A 13,314-nucleotide genomic window follows, 5' to 3' on the forward strand; every position below is an offset into this window, starting at 1 on the left:
ATATTTTTTTAATTGAGTCAGCTCTTGATCACTCACCACAGAATGCCACCTTCTGCAGACTTGTGTGTCACTCTTTGTCACAGTTCATAACCACAGCAAGCACCATTGAGATATACCTGTTGTGTGCAAGACACAGCCAGATGTTTTGCATACTTATGGTCTCAAGACCTCACAATGTCACAGCTGTGTTAGTCCCCATATTTCAGATAAAGAAACTAAGAGGCAGAACTGTTTAGGTACTTGTCCAAGGCAAGTGGCAGAGGCAGGACTCATCCTTAGATCCAACTGCATGCTCAGGGAGCTGGGAGGCCCGCTGCCAGCTTGACTACTGGGCAGGATGAGGCGAGGTCTTAGGCAGTGGAGCTGTGGCACCCCACTCCAGACTGACAGCTGAACCTGGAGTCGATCCGGCCTTGGCCCCTGCCTTGAGAAAGTGTGGTTGCTGATCTGTTTAGATTCCCTTCTGCTCCTGTCTGATCTTTCCTATCGCCACCACACCACCAGAACGATCATCGGTCACTTAATCAGGCTCCAGAGGAGACTGGCTGTCCTCTCACATGGTAAATTCTATACCAAAAATATCATGAAACCGTACAACATGCAGCACTAGCTCAGTCCCCGTCCCTTCCTGGAGGATGGCGGTCGGCATGCTTCCTCCCGCAGGAGGCTGGACAGAGCCTTCCAGGCTTTGCAGGACACCAGGGTCACTCTTTTGTGGGGTTTATTTTATTTTATTTTTTTTATAACCCATAATAAATGTAAAAATTACCTCCCTAGCTCTGAGGAGGGTGGGATTTGGCCCTGGGTCTGTAGTTGACTGACTCTGGTCTCAAATGTAGGCAAGAGAATGAAAATAAGAGAAATGGTACATCGGAATAGCTGAACCTGTGTCAGGGGTTGGGGTGCTGAGGGCTGCACCTAGGGCACGCTACAACTGAGCCGTCTTTTTTCCTTTTAATTTTTTGGGGGTATTGGGGATTGAACCCAGGGGCACTTGACCCCTGAGCCACTTCCCCAGCCCTATTTTGTATTTTATTTATAGTCAGGGTCTCACTGAGTTGCTAAGCGCCTCAGTGTTGTTGAGACTGCTTTGAACTCACTATCCTCCTGCCTCAGCCTCCTGAGTTGCTGGGATTACAGATGTGGCACAGTGCCAGGCTAAAAAAAAAGTCTTTCAGAAGCTAGTTTGGGATGGAAAGTGATACTTATCAAGATCTGACACACAGGCCACGTGTAGTGGCCTACACCTTTATTCCCAGTCACCCTTTCACTATTGGTAAATGGGCTCAGGCAAAGGAAAAATCCCTCTGAGGGAGGAGGCAGCTCATCCGATGCCGCCTCATGCCTGCTGGCCATGGTCACTCTGGGCAGCTACATGAGAGCCAGGCCTGGTGGGAGATGCCAGATCCTCAGGCAGACTCACCCTGCCAGAAAGAAAAGGCATGATTGAGAGTCACCGCCGCCGGAGCAAGACAGACCCGGTGCTGTATCACGAGGGCTAAGCAAGCGAAGCTGCTGTTCCCAGGCCAGCTCCAGACTAAAAGTGGCCTGCGCCCCACCGCCTGGGACAGTCCCAGTGCTTTGGGATCCCTGGATCTCCTGGATTAACAGAGTTAAGAACACACATGGCTTGTGCTGGGCCCCTCGACCACCATCAGATGATGGGGAGCAGCCAGACTGCAGGACTCAGAGTCCTTCTTAAGGGGAAGGGGCTGCATGTTCATGGACTAAACTTCCCTTTCAACCAGAAGGCCACACTGGACTTGCTCACAGAGACTTGGCATGCAGATGTGTACCCCTCCTCCCCCAGACAAGCAACAGGAGGCCCCGATGCCCTGACCCTGCTGTCTGTGGAGATGGGGGGGGTGCTCCTACAGCATGTTGTGTGCACAGTGGAGTCGAGCTTCAGGCCTCCCTCCCTGTCCCTTATCATAAGCCCTTTAACCTTGTCCTTACTTGAGGTTCTCTGTGGAAGGAGGTGGCAGTGAGCCCAGGAGACATGGGGGGGAACCACGATGTGCACCAGGCAGTCGGCCTACGCCGCCCCTCAGAGACAGGGGCTGCTTGCTGTCTCCCCGAGGGCCTCGCTTCAGGCCCCAGCTTTGATCTCTGAGTCTGTCAAGGCTTTGACTTTGCAGGGAATTGGAGCCAATAACTGGCATGTGGAATCGGTATGGTCAGTGACGGAGCTGGGGCTGGGGACAGCTGGCTCTCAGGCCCTCTGGCTTGTAATTCCTGTGGGGATTCCTATGGATCCTCCTCTCAGCCTGTGCACAGCATTTTCAGTTGTGGGCTGAGGCTGGCAGCTGGGAGTGTGGCTCTTCCCCAAGTGGACAGGAGGCAAGTGGGAGCCCAGGAAGCTAAGCCGGGTATCCAGCATGGCTCCTTTAAAGCCCAGGAGTTCTGGGTCTCTGTGCACCTGGTGCCCCCAGCCGTCGTTGGTCCCCAGCTCAGTCCCAGGCAGAAGGAGCACATGGTCCTTTCCCCGTGAGGGCGTCTGTCAAGCAGCTGTTGACGGCACTCCCCAGACAGTCCTGTTTTTACAGTAAGAGGGTCAGGTTGTTGCAAAGCTGGGAGACGATGGGTGTATTTTGCTAGAGGTTGAGGCTTGGACAACGGAATCACCTACTCTGAGTCATCTTGAATTTCGTTACTTCCACCCTGGTCCCAGCATCTCTGCTGTTCTCACCCTGTCCCCCAAGCCCTAGGATGGCTGTCACATCACAATTTGCTTGTGAGGTCCAAGCATGGTGTAGCCCCTTGGTTGTGGAACCTCATGCTGTGACCTGAGTGAGGGAAAAGGACCTAGAAATGGAGCTTCCAATGCAAGCCACGTGCTCACAGCTGCCAGAGAAACCAGAGGTGAGCCACGGGCCTGCTACGAGCCCCAGGCTCAGCACGTGGACACTTCCAGTTCCAGGGAAAGCAGGGAGCCTGGTTGCTCCAGCTTGCTCACTGGGTCTCGCCTGACCCCTGTTGGCCAGGTTCTGCCTGGGATCAGATGTTCTAACCCAAGGGGCTGACACCACTCTCTTCTAAAGATGACAGCTGCCATCCTTGCCAGCCGTCGTGCCCCATGCCCTGCAATCCTCGGCCCTTGGCTTGGAGCAGATAATACTTTGAAACGTGGTTGTAATTTATTGGCCTTCTGAGTTAATTTTAGTGGGTGTGTGTGCAATTGATTGAAATCAAGACTTAATGAAGGCCAGAGTCTGGGGGTGGAGGAGCAGGGTGGGGAGGCGTTTGGTGTTCTTCCTTGTTTTGGGTTTGAGATAAACTTCAAAAGCTTTAATTAGCTTTTCTAATCTACCCTCCTTGTCTGGAAGAAGTTTATAGAGTAAAACAAAGCTGGTATCCCTGTGGCCATCCCAGAACCGGGGTCTCTCAGGAGCATCCAGGTGCTTGGTAAATGGGCCTTCTCAGGCTTCCACCTCTCTGGTTTAATGACATTTGAGCTACCCTGGCCCAGGAGGGGTGGGACACCCATATTAGTATGTGAAGTTTGTCGTCTTGGTCTCGCTGGGTCCCTGAAACTGTATGTTCCCAGCCCCTGGGTACCTAGGGGTGACATGAGCACTGTTTCAGTACTGTGCAAAATTGCAAATAGTGGGTGTTCGGGGGTAGGGGTCTGAGGAAACCTGCAGAAGCGTGAGAAGCAGTAGCTGAGGCGCACAGAGGGCCTCCCATGCAAGAAGTCCAGACCCTCACCATGATCGGAGACCGGACCACAGAACAGGCAGGACCTTGGCTTTAAAAGAGATTTGGACTTTAGGCTGTTCTGCTGAGTGACTTTGGTCACCCTCTCTGAGCTGCTTCTTGCCTCTCCTGTGAGGCTGGAAGGCTGTCGTGAGGTATCTGCCACTACAGCCCCTCACAGTCAGATGGCACCCTCGGGCTGCCAGGGTAGCAGCATCGTGATTCCGCAGCAGCTATCGGTAGAGATGTCCCCATCTCTCTGCTTACAGTGGTGGGTGTGGGGCTGTTTGGGCAGCAGACTTGGTGAGGTGGGCCACTTGTGTTGCTGGCCATGCTGGAAGGCCGTGCTTGGCCACCAGCCACTAGACCTCGAGTACAGCTGTCCAGAAAGTGGAGTTCTGATTCTTGCTGGGTCCACCCTGGGGCACAGTGAGACGCCTGCAGACCGCCATGTGTGGATGAGGGGAGCCACCTTTCCTTAGACTCTCGCAGGGACGGGGCCCCACGCTGCAGGTGCAGCCTCGATGGCACCGACCTGGCCCTGCCCTCCCAAGGCTTCTCAGCAGAGCTGAAGAGGCGCACGGAGGGAAAGAGCCAGTGAAGAATGCTGTGCCGTCCGGCGAGGCGAGCAGGGGGCTGCGGTAGGGGGAGCAGTGAGGGCCTGGGGGAGGCGGCTGAGGGCAACTCTGGGGGCCATGCAGGTGACCCCCACAGGTGAGAGCGGGCTCAGCAGGCCTGGGACGCTCCTTCCAGAGCCTGCGGGCAAGGCCTGCCTGCTTGATGAAAGTGGCTCCCAGACGGGGGTCAGTCTGAACTCGTCTGCTTTCCAGGAGTCTCAGGGTTTAATGCATGCGTAAATAAATATGCAGAGTCCTGGGCACCCGCCCTCCACGCAGCCTCCGCTGCATAGCCACGGTGTCAGACGCTCCTGAGGAGTGTGCAAGCTGGTGCCTGGGTTCTCTGGCTCCTGCCTGGGTGTGCTGTCCCTCAGTGGATTTGGCTTTGTGTCCTTCACTCCAGTTTCTTGGCCCTGAGGACAGCACCGTGCTGGTCCTGTGCTTCCTCATGTATCCTCAAACCTCAAGCGCTCTTGAGGCCACACAGCCACAGACCTGGGTGGCCAGGGCAGTGCTTTGGGCAGTGGAGAGCCCACGGGGATGGTTCTAGGTGGTTGTAGTCTAACAAGTAAGGCCACAGCGGGGCTTGGGTGGTGGGAGACATACAGACCTGGGTGTCATTCTGAGGCCTCTCAGGTTTGGTGCTGACGTCTAGAGCCGAGAAGCCAGGGCAGGAATGACTGGTGGGTGAAGAGCTGAGGTTTGAGGCCTGAGGCTTTCCGCCTCCAGGGACCTTCCATCTTGGGAGGCAGAGCCCCACCTGGGTGGGGGAAGCCAGGAAGAGTCACTCCAGCCAAAGGAGAATATGCGGGAGAGTTCTAGAGCTGGAGGGTCCACTGGGCATGGCACATCTGGCCCTCACATTGGCATGTGTCCTTTCCTAGCCCAGAGATGGGACCTTCTTGTGGATCTGAAGATCTCCAGAGCGATCTCATGACAGGCACTACATGCTGTCCCTTTGTGCCCCAGGGACAGCAGTTGGAGCCTGTGGGGTCATCTCTGGCTTTCAGCTTGTGGGCTGTCTGATTGGTGGTGGTTTGTCACGTGCTGTTGATCTCCAGCCATGCAGAGGCCTCAGCACTCCCTGCCTGCTGTGGGCCTGCACAAAAGTCCTGGAAGCAGCGGGACCCCAGACTCGCTGCACTTAATGTCAACTGAGCACGGAGACCATCCAGAGAAGCTCCCGGCCTGGAGAAGTGGAGGGAGCCTGCCTCCCGCTCTCCAGTGAGCTTCAGCTTAGAAAGTGAGCAGCTGCTGCAGTTCCCAGAGCTAGAGGGAATCTAGGCAGGAGAAGCCGCGTGTTGCCCTCTCTGGGGACTAGTGACAGCACCCACTGTAGCCTCTGCAGCTGGCATCCTGAGGCTGCCTTGGCTGCACTGTCTGCTTTTCATCTGCTAAAAGAAAGTTAAATGGAAAACAGGAGTGAGGAAAACAAGTTCTCTTGTAAACATGGTCCCCCACAGCAGCAGGACTCGGATTTCTCCAGGATTCCTGGGTTCCTGTGATCATATGGCACACAGTCGCGTTTGGGTTTCTGCAGTTTTATGTGCTGTGACAAAAATTCTCCCCGGAAGCAGGGACCAGTGCCCTCCTGTGATCAGGTTCTAGTCCTGCCAGAGCCTCTGCAGTCCCCTAGCTAGGCTGCCTCCCAGACTCCTGTGATGGAAGGCCACTAGGTGGAAGTATCAAGGTCTTGCAGAGGCTTTTTGAGGTGGAAGCTCTCCTGTCCAGAATTTCCAGTGGGGGTCAGTGGTGTGCCTGGCTTCCTGGCCACCCAGCAGACTCCTCTTCCTCCTCCTCAAGGCCATGGGCGTGCAGCGGCTGTGTGTGCACATTTAACTTGCGGGCCGAAGCTGTCCTGTGCTGTGATGTGCCCTCCACTGCTGGCATGTCTCACAAGGCAGCTCAAGTGTGGGGCTGGTCCATAGGCCTTGGCCAGCCACACCAGACGTCCTGTCCCAGCCGCCTGCTCCTCAGGCATTCTGACTTGGGCAGGTTCCCTTCTATCTCTGGCCTACAGTTGTCTTAACTCTGAAATAAAGTGTACATGGCTCCTGGTTCAACATAGATCCTCAAAAGTGGCAGCTTTGGATGATGGCTTTGAAGTGATGGCTTTGAAGCCCCAGAAATCTTACCTGTGGACTTGCTCATGGATGGCTAAACGGGGCCAGAGCCTTTCCACGTGTTGTCCACGGACAGGGTGCTCTTGGTGGTCTGGGTGTGGATGCTCAGGCAAAGCACAGAACCAGAGACCAGAGCAGAGCGACGGCCCCTCCAGCCCTGCCATTGTTTCCAAAGAGGCCTTCATTTTTTTTTTCCTTTAAGTAAAAAAAGCCTCATAAAGAGGCTGTAAAGAGCGACAGCCGTGGTCCAGATGTGTGCTTCTAAGTGCAACTGGCATTAAAGTCGCACATGCCTAAGCCGGTCGGTATGTTTGCTTAAGGGATTGTTGCACCTGTGTGCGCTAGAGGAATTCTGCACAATACCTGTCCCGTGTACATGGGCAGCCTCGGGGGCACGTTTCCTGGTGAAAACAGCTTGCCTCAACACAACACAGGGGTGATCAGGTTTCACCCTCAGGTGTGGACAGGGCAGCCGGAGGCCCAGTGTTGCTCTGGCTCTGTTTGTGTGGAGCCAGCCTGGCCTCCCGCTGTGGGGATGGGGACCCTGCTCACCGCACGCAGCTCCTTGGGTTTCTGATGGACACTTCCTGGCAGTTCAGAACATGTCAAGGCTGTTGGTGTCCCCCACCCGGCCCGGAAGGAATGAACCTGATGAAAACAGATGGGCACCAAGGCCAGCACTTCTTGGTCACCTCCCTCCTGTCTCAGGGAGCTCGTTTCCTGGGTGCAGCCCTTGCTCGGGCGCCTGCACAACCAGCATAGGAAGAGAGCCCTCTGTCCAGCCGTTTGTCATCGTGGCCTTCTGCAGCTCTGGATGCTGCTGGTAGTCGGTGGCCAGGCCTCAGATGCCTCTCCAAGCAAGTTGTAAGGGTGTTTAAGATGATCCGAAGAAGCAACTGCTGCTGTAGCTGGAGGCTGGGAAGGCACCAGAAGGTACTGTCTGAGCCAGAACCTCAGCCCGCAGTGGGTGGCACTGTCTCTGGGTATTGTTCTCCCCCTCTGCTATGAAATTGGTCCTCAAGCCTGGGAGTTGTGCCTGTGTGACCCCGTCCTCACCATGTCCACAGTGAAAAGTCCTCCGTGACCACTTATCACAGGTCTTGCTCCTGCTGTTTGTTTAGGGAGATCTCAGAAACAGAAGAGACCATATCCATGACCCAAGGACATGGATAGAAAATGGGGCAATCTCATGGGATCTCCCAGCTTTAGACCTCTTGAGAGTGGGACTATGAGCTTGGCACCAGACGACAGAGGGTTCCACTCGTGTGGATTTTACTGACAGTTTTAGTCTGGACTCTTGGCTGGCATTTCAGGCCACCTCCTCTGTTCCCTGGTGTCTCCCTGAGGCAGCCTGGCAGCCCCTGAATCCTGTCAACTTGAAGGAAGTGCGGAGGACTGATCCACGCTGCCTGGACGCAGCTGTATTCTTCTTTGTCTTGACTCCTCCCTGCACCTCTGTTCCTAAGCCCCACAGCCTGCGAGGAAGGTGGCCCGGCTAGGGTGACAGCAGATACAGAGTCCCAGAAGACAAGTAGAAATGGTGGAGCCAGGTCTGTGAGAATGATGTGGAATGTGGAGAGTGATCTGGGGTCCAGTCCACCAAGTCCTTAAGTTGGCATGGGAGACAAGTCCCTGGTGACACGTGGGGAAGCGTTCCAGGCTTGGCGTACGCCGGCTGTGGCTACAGGAATGTTGGCTGGGCCGCGACCGAGGAGCAGCAGCACCCCCGCCAGCCAGGTGCTGGTGTGCGAGCTTCGGGTTTGAGGGTGGTCCTTGCCTTCTATCACCCTGGAGGTGCGGAGGAGGGAGAAACCAGAGTAGGCACTCACTGTCGTGGCTCACGAGGGGTGACAAAAGAGTAGGAAGGTGACAAAAGTAGTAGAAAAGAAAACTCTTGGGGTTTTATAAGCCATCTTTAGATATCTGAAGAAACCTTTGAGGAAAGGGTGTCAAGTAGTTTTGTGTGGCTCTAGAAGACAGAAAGTAGAAGTTACCATTCAAGCCCAGGGAGAACTATTTGAGCTGTTCAGAACAAATGTTTGCCTTAGCAATGTGACGAACTCCCCATCACTGGAGGTGAGTGAGCTCTGACGGAGGCTTGATTAAGATGTTTAGAACCTGCGTGGCACTCAGGGTCTGCTCATATGGCCCCTGGTGCAGCCACAGAGCTTGGTGGGACCCTCTGACCAGCTCCTTGATTTTGTAGATGAGAAAACATGAATCAGCCCTTGTGCTTACCTCTTGCTGTGTTTCATAAAGCTCACCCCAGAGGAGACCCCTGTCCAGCATCTGCAGAATTTACCTCCCATGTCCCCCCCTTGTCTAAGTCTGTGGGCCTCTGCAGGCGGCCTAGATGTCAGGCTGGCGGTCCAAGTGTACAGAGCCTCCTGGCCTGAGCCCAGCCTGTGATGGTGGCCCAGCCAGGTAACAGCTGAAAGGCTGTGTCTGGGTGAACCCCAGAACTGTGGGGTTGGGTTCTAGGCCAGTGCTCTAACATCCTTCCCAGCACGTCTGTCCCTTTGGTTGTCTTGTGGCGGCTCTAGCATTGCACTTACTACCTGCCAGGAGCCTTTTTATGCAAACCTGGAATCCAGCCTGTAAGTACCCCAGGAGGCAGCTTAGGGAGGAGTGGAGGCCAGCTTCCAGGCCCACTCCAGGCCCATCCATCCATCGCATTTGCAGCCTGGTGTCGGCCAGGTCTGCGGATTGGCTGATTCCTGATACAGCTCAGGTTCCCCAAACGAGTTCCATCCAAGGTCTCCACGCTCCTCGGCCGCGAGCACTCCATAACGCTTTTGGGGCCAAAATATTTTCTTTTTGCTTTTATGAAGTAGGTAATTTAAGTGTGAGGTATTGTTTTGCTTTTCCCTCCATTCCCCACAAATCCTGTGCCGGAAGAGTTATGGGCATGGACTCTCTATAACATTCGACTGTGGCATTAATCAACTGGAAGAGCGATTTTTAGGGGGAAATGACCCAGTCCTCTGTTGTTCTTATTGACACGTCAGGCTCTTAGCTGTTCCAGGGCCAGGGATCTGGGGATGGTGGAGAGTGAACCCAGCCCAGTGCCTAGCAAGTCTTGCCTTGTGCCCCCAGCCCATCTGGACAGAGGAGCCCCCTGGTGACCTGCTCTTTGGGGGCTTGTGAAACCTAGTTGTAATCATCGTCGCAGTATTTTCAAGTGGTGGGACTTAGAGCTGCAACCCCAAGTGGCCGGTCTCCTTCATCCCAGCTCCTGAATCCTCTGCCAGTCCATTGCCTTAGCCGATGTCCATCCTTGCTGGGGAGGTCTTGGGAGTCACCAGGACTCTGGAACTAATGACACTCGGTTGGTGGAGTTCACTTTCTGTGGACAGCAGCAGCGGGTGGCTCTGCCTTCCACTTCCAGTTGTGCCCGGCTTGCTCTGTCCTTCACCACTTGGGGTTTTCCTGGAACTGTCTGAGGCCCCCCACAGTCTGCTCCAGTCAAGGTGACTTTTCCGAAGTCTTGTGAGATTGTGCTGCTCGTCCTGCTCACTGCAAGGCCTTCGAGGTCGTCCTTCGCCCTGGACTCCAGCCCTGAGCTCCCTGACGTGCCACCAGGAAGGGAGGCTGAGAGCAGCCCCACTTTCATCTTGGGCCTCCACGCAAGCAGACGTCTTCATGCCACCCACTTGAGCAGAGACCCCACTGCTGGAACTCTGGGCTCTCCCCGCAGGCCTGCTCTGCTGAGCTGGGTAGTCTGCCCGGGGCTGTGGGGAGCTGGGGATCCAGAACTACCCGGGGCAGAGCCACACGGCCTGCTCCACGCCCGGCCACATGGGATCCCTCCTTGAAAAGCCCCAGAGCAGGTCGCTGGCAGTGGCAGAGCCACCTTGTGGAAATAGCATGTTAGCATTTAAACAGTATTAATGCTGTTTGACTCATTAAAGACACAAAGGCCAGAAAAGTGCCTCCATGTGTGTGCTGTTAGTTCTGGCGAGTGACTCCTCAGATGGCTTCATGTGGTTTCAGACAACATTTTAGCACATTCTTAAAATACCCACAAAAGCCTTTATGTAGAAACTCATAAATGTGAACCACATAAAAAATATTTTTTTCCTTGTTTCATGTCCTTGTGATCAAAGTACAGTAGGTAAGAATAAATCTTCAAAACCTTGTTGAGGTCCCTCTTTAATTAATGCTTCACGCGCAGAGTAGAACCATAAACTGTGTAACGGGGGACGTCTGTGCCCTGCAGACACCCCACCCCGCCACGCAAGGAGCCGTCCTGACAGCGCTTGCCAGAGAGGCTGCTGTGGCCCTTTCTGATCCCTCTGTCCTCACTGCTTTGTCTTAGAACATCACGTTGAGACTTGTGGCTGCTGGAGTCCCTGCAGGTCCCTTTTGGTGCATGCACAGGTCCATTCCTGAATTGTTGAGATGTTCGGGCCATAGCTGAGCGGGCTAGGTCCTGGCACGCCTGCCACCCCCACAGAGCGCGCCCGATGCACTCAGGGAGGGAGCGCCTTCAAAGGCAGCGGCCAGCAGCGTCGCCTCCACCTCCGCTGCCATCCGTTCTGTATTAAAAGTCAGATGTGCTGTAACAAGGATCCTGCCGTGGATGCTGTTCCAGCTGTTGCTCACGCAGCTCTGAGGGAAAGCGCTAGTGATGAGGTGCCAGGTGAAGAAGGCCGAGCTTGACACGGTGCCGTTGCCGTGCGGATGTCATGGAAAGATTAGGCCATGGACAATGGCTGGAAGGGACTGTGGAAAAACCAGGTTTATGGGCATGTTGATCTACGGTATTGCGGGTTAATTTTTAAATTTCCTTCTTTTATAATGTGCTTGTAAAAAGTATTTTGGGGGATGGATAGTAACCACAGGCGGTCACAGTTGAGCTTGCGTGTCACCTCCTTCATCTCTGGCATTTGGAAAGGAGACCTGGTCTCTGCGGCCCACAGGGAAGCGGAGGTTGCCAGAGAGAAGCTGCCCAGCGTGGGAGCCGGGCCACAGGCTGGGGCATTGGAGTGGAAGTAGCCGGTTCTACCTTATCAAATATTAATGCTGCTGTTTCATTTTTTTCTGGAAGAAAGCAGAACACTAAGGGATGGGCGGAGGGAACAACCTTAGGCCACCTGGTGCTTTTTAACTGGTCACCAGATGATGTGAACAGGGCTGTCAAGCCACCAGGGTTCCTCCTGGTTCCCTTCAAGGGCAGCCCGACCCTGCTGCTCCCCAGTCCCCAGCACACAGAGGAGCGGCCCTCCCCGAAAGCAGACCTGGTGGGGAAACTGTTAGAACCAGGCCACTTGTCACCAACAGGAAGGCTCCCAGAAGGCTCCCCTTCTCCAGCCTCTTGAGTTGTTAACTTCTGACCCAAGCGAGTCACCAGAACGCAGGGGAACAAGCCAGAAGGATCCTAGTGCACACTGCCGGAGCACTGCAAAACTTCTTGTCCAGAAGAGCTCCCGTCTAGAGGTGACCGAGCGATCTCCACATGACCCAGGAGCATTCCAGAGTGGCCTCGTGTGTGCCCATTGCAGAGCTGGTCCCGAGGAGGATGGTTCCACAGAGGGAGAAGGGACCTCAGTCCTGAGCCACAGCACTTCTCTGCTTGATTCACCCACCGGGGAAGGGGAGTTGAAGAGAGATTAGGAACAAGGGCATCTGTGTTCCAGAGCAGGGTCCCTGTGCGCCCAGTGTGGGCTGGTGTCCCAGGCTTTGTCCCTGCATGCTGTACTTCTCCCAGCCCACACTGTCTGAGGCCTCCTCCGCGGCACAGCCAGCACTGAGCTCTGTGTCTGGCACCTCGAGGTACACCTAGTGGGTGCTCACTGAGGGGACAGGCCTGCTCTCTTCCATCCATGCCACTGGGAGGCAGGCCAAGAATATGACCACTTGACCCCATGCAGGAAGTGGGATGAAGAAGTAGTGACAGGATGTGGTGCTGCAAAAGAAGGCTGGCCTCTGTCCTGAGGAACTCCAGAAGGGAGGGGCAGGTTGGCTCCCTGGGCAGGAGGCCGGGGGAGGCACTCACAGGTCAGCGAGGTGCCCAGTGGTGTGAGCATGTGCAGGAGGTTCCCTCCTGGGTAGAGCGGCTGCTCCCTTGGTCTGATCTGCATCTATTATGTGCTGACCTGTAGAAGAAACATTGTAGTTAGAAATAGTTTTACACTTAGGTAAAATTGCAAAACAGTGTAATGGGCCCTTGGTGTCTACAGTGGTTTGGTTCCAGGACACCCTCAACCCACCCCACGGAGTGCTCAGATGCTCGTGTCCCTCATGTAAAAGTACATACATCTCAGTACAGATGCAATTTTTCTTTTTTTGAATATTTTCAATCCAAAATTGGTTGAGTCCAAGGATGTGGAAGCTGTAGCTACGGAGGGCAACACACCAGAGCTCTGCACACCTCCGCCCCTGCACACCTCCACCCCTGCGCTCTGCACACTGGCACTTGCCACGTGCGTTTCTTTATTGTAGAACAGCTGTGTCGGGATGTAATTCACAGATGCGTGTTCGTTTTGGGTACTTTTATTTTAACGTCAGAAACAACAGTGATTATTTGTTGGTTATCTACTTTCCTTTATTGTTTTGATTTCTTCCCTCAACAGTTCTGTAAGTAGATGTTTTTCCCATGGTCCAAGTTCACATAGCTGCTCCCCAGTCGCCCTCAGCAGGTCATTGCTTGCTGAGCACCCCACAGCTTTGGGCTGTGTCTTGTGCCTGCTGTACACCTGCGGCCAGCCTGTGGGCTGCTGGGCCTGAGGTCCCGTGGTGGCGCCACCCCTGCTGGCCTGCTCCCCGAGATGCCTGCTCTACTGTTCTCTCAGGGCTTCTGTGGTCCCACAGGCCCTGGGCTTTCTGGTAAAAAGACCCGTGATTCTGACCTCTCAGGACAGAGCTGTTGCCTGCAG

The 13,314-nt window shown here is 54.7% G+C and overlaps 1 protein-coding gene across 2 annotated transcripts in view; it reads left to right on the plus strand.

Moving 5' to 3' along the window:
- Positions 1 to 13,314, plus strand: part of CAPZB (capping actin protein of muscle Z-line subunit beta) — a 124,323-nt gene that overhangs the window by 91,541 nt on the left and 19,468 nt on the right. The window lies entirely within an intron of this gene.

This window comes from Spermophilus citellus, assembly GCF_964194105.1.
Source record: "Spermophilus citellus genome assembly, chromosome: 9".
NCBI classification, from domain to species: Eukaryota; Metazoa; Chordata; class Mammalia; order Rodentia; family Sciuridae; genus Spermophilus; species Spermophilus citellus.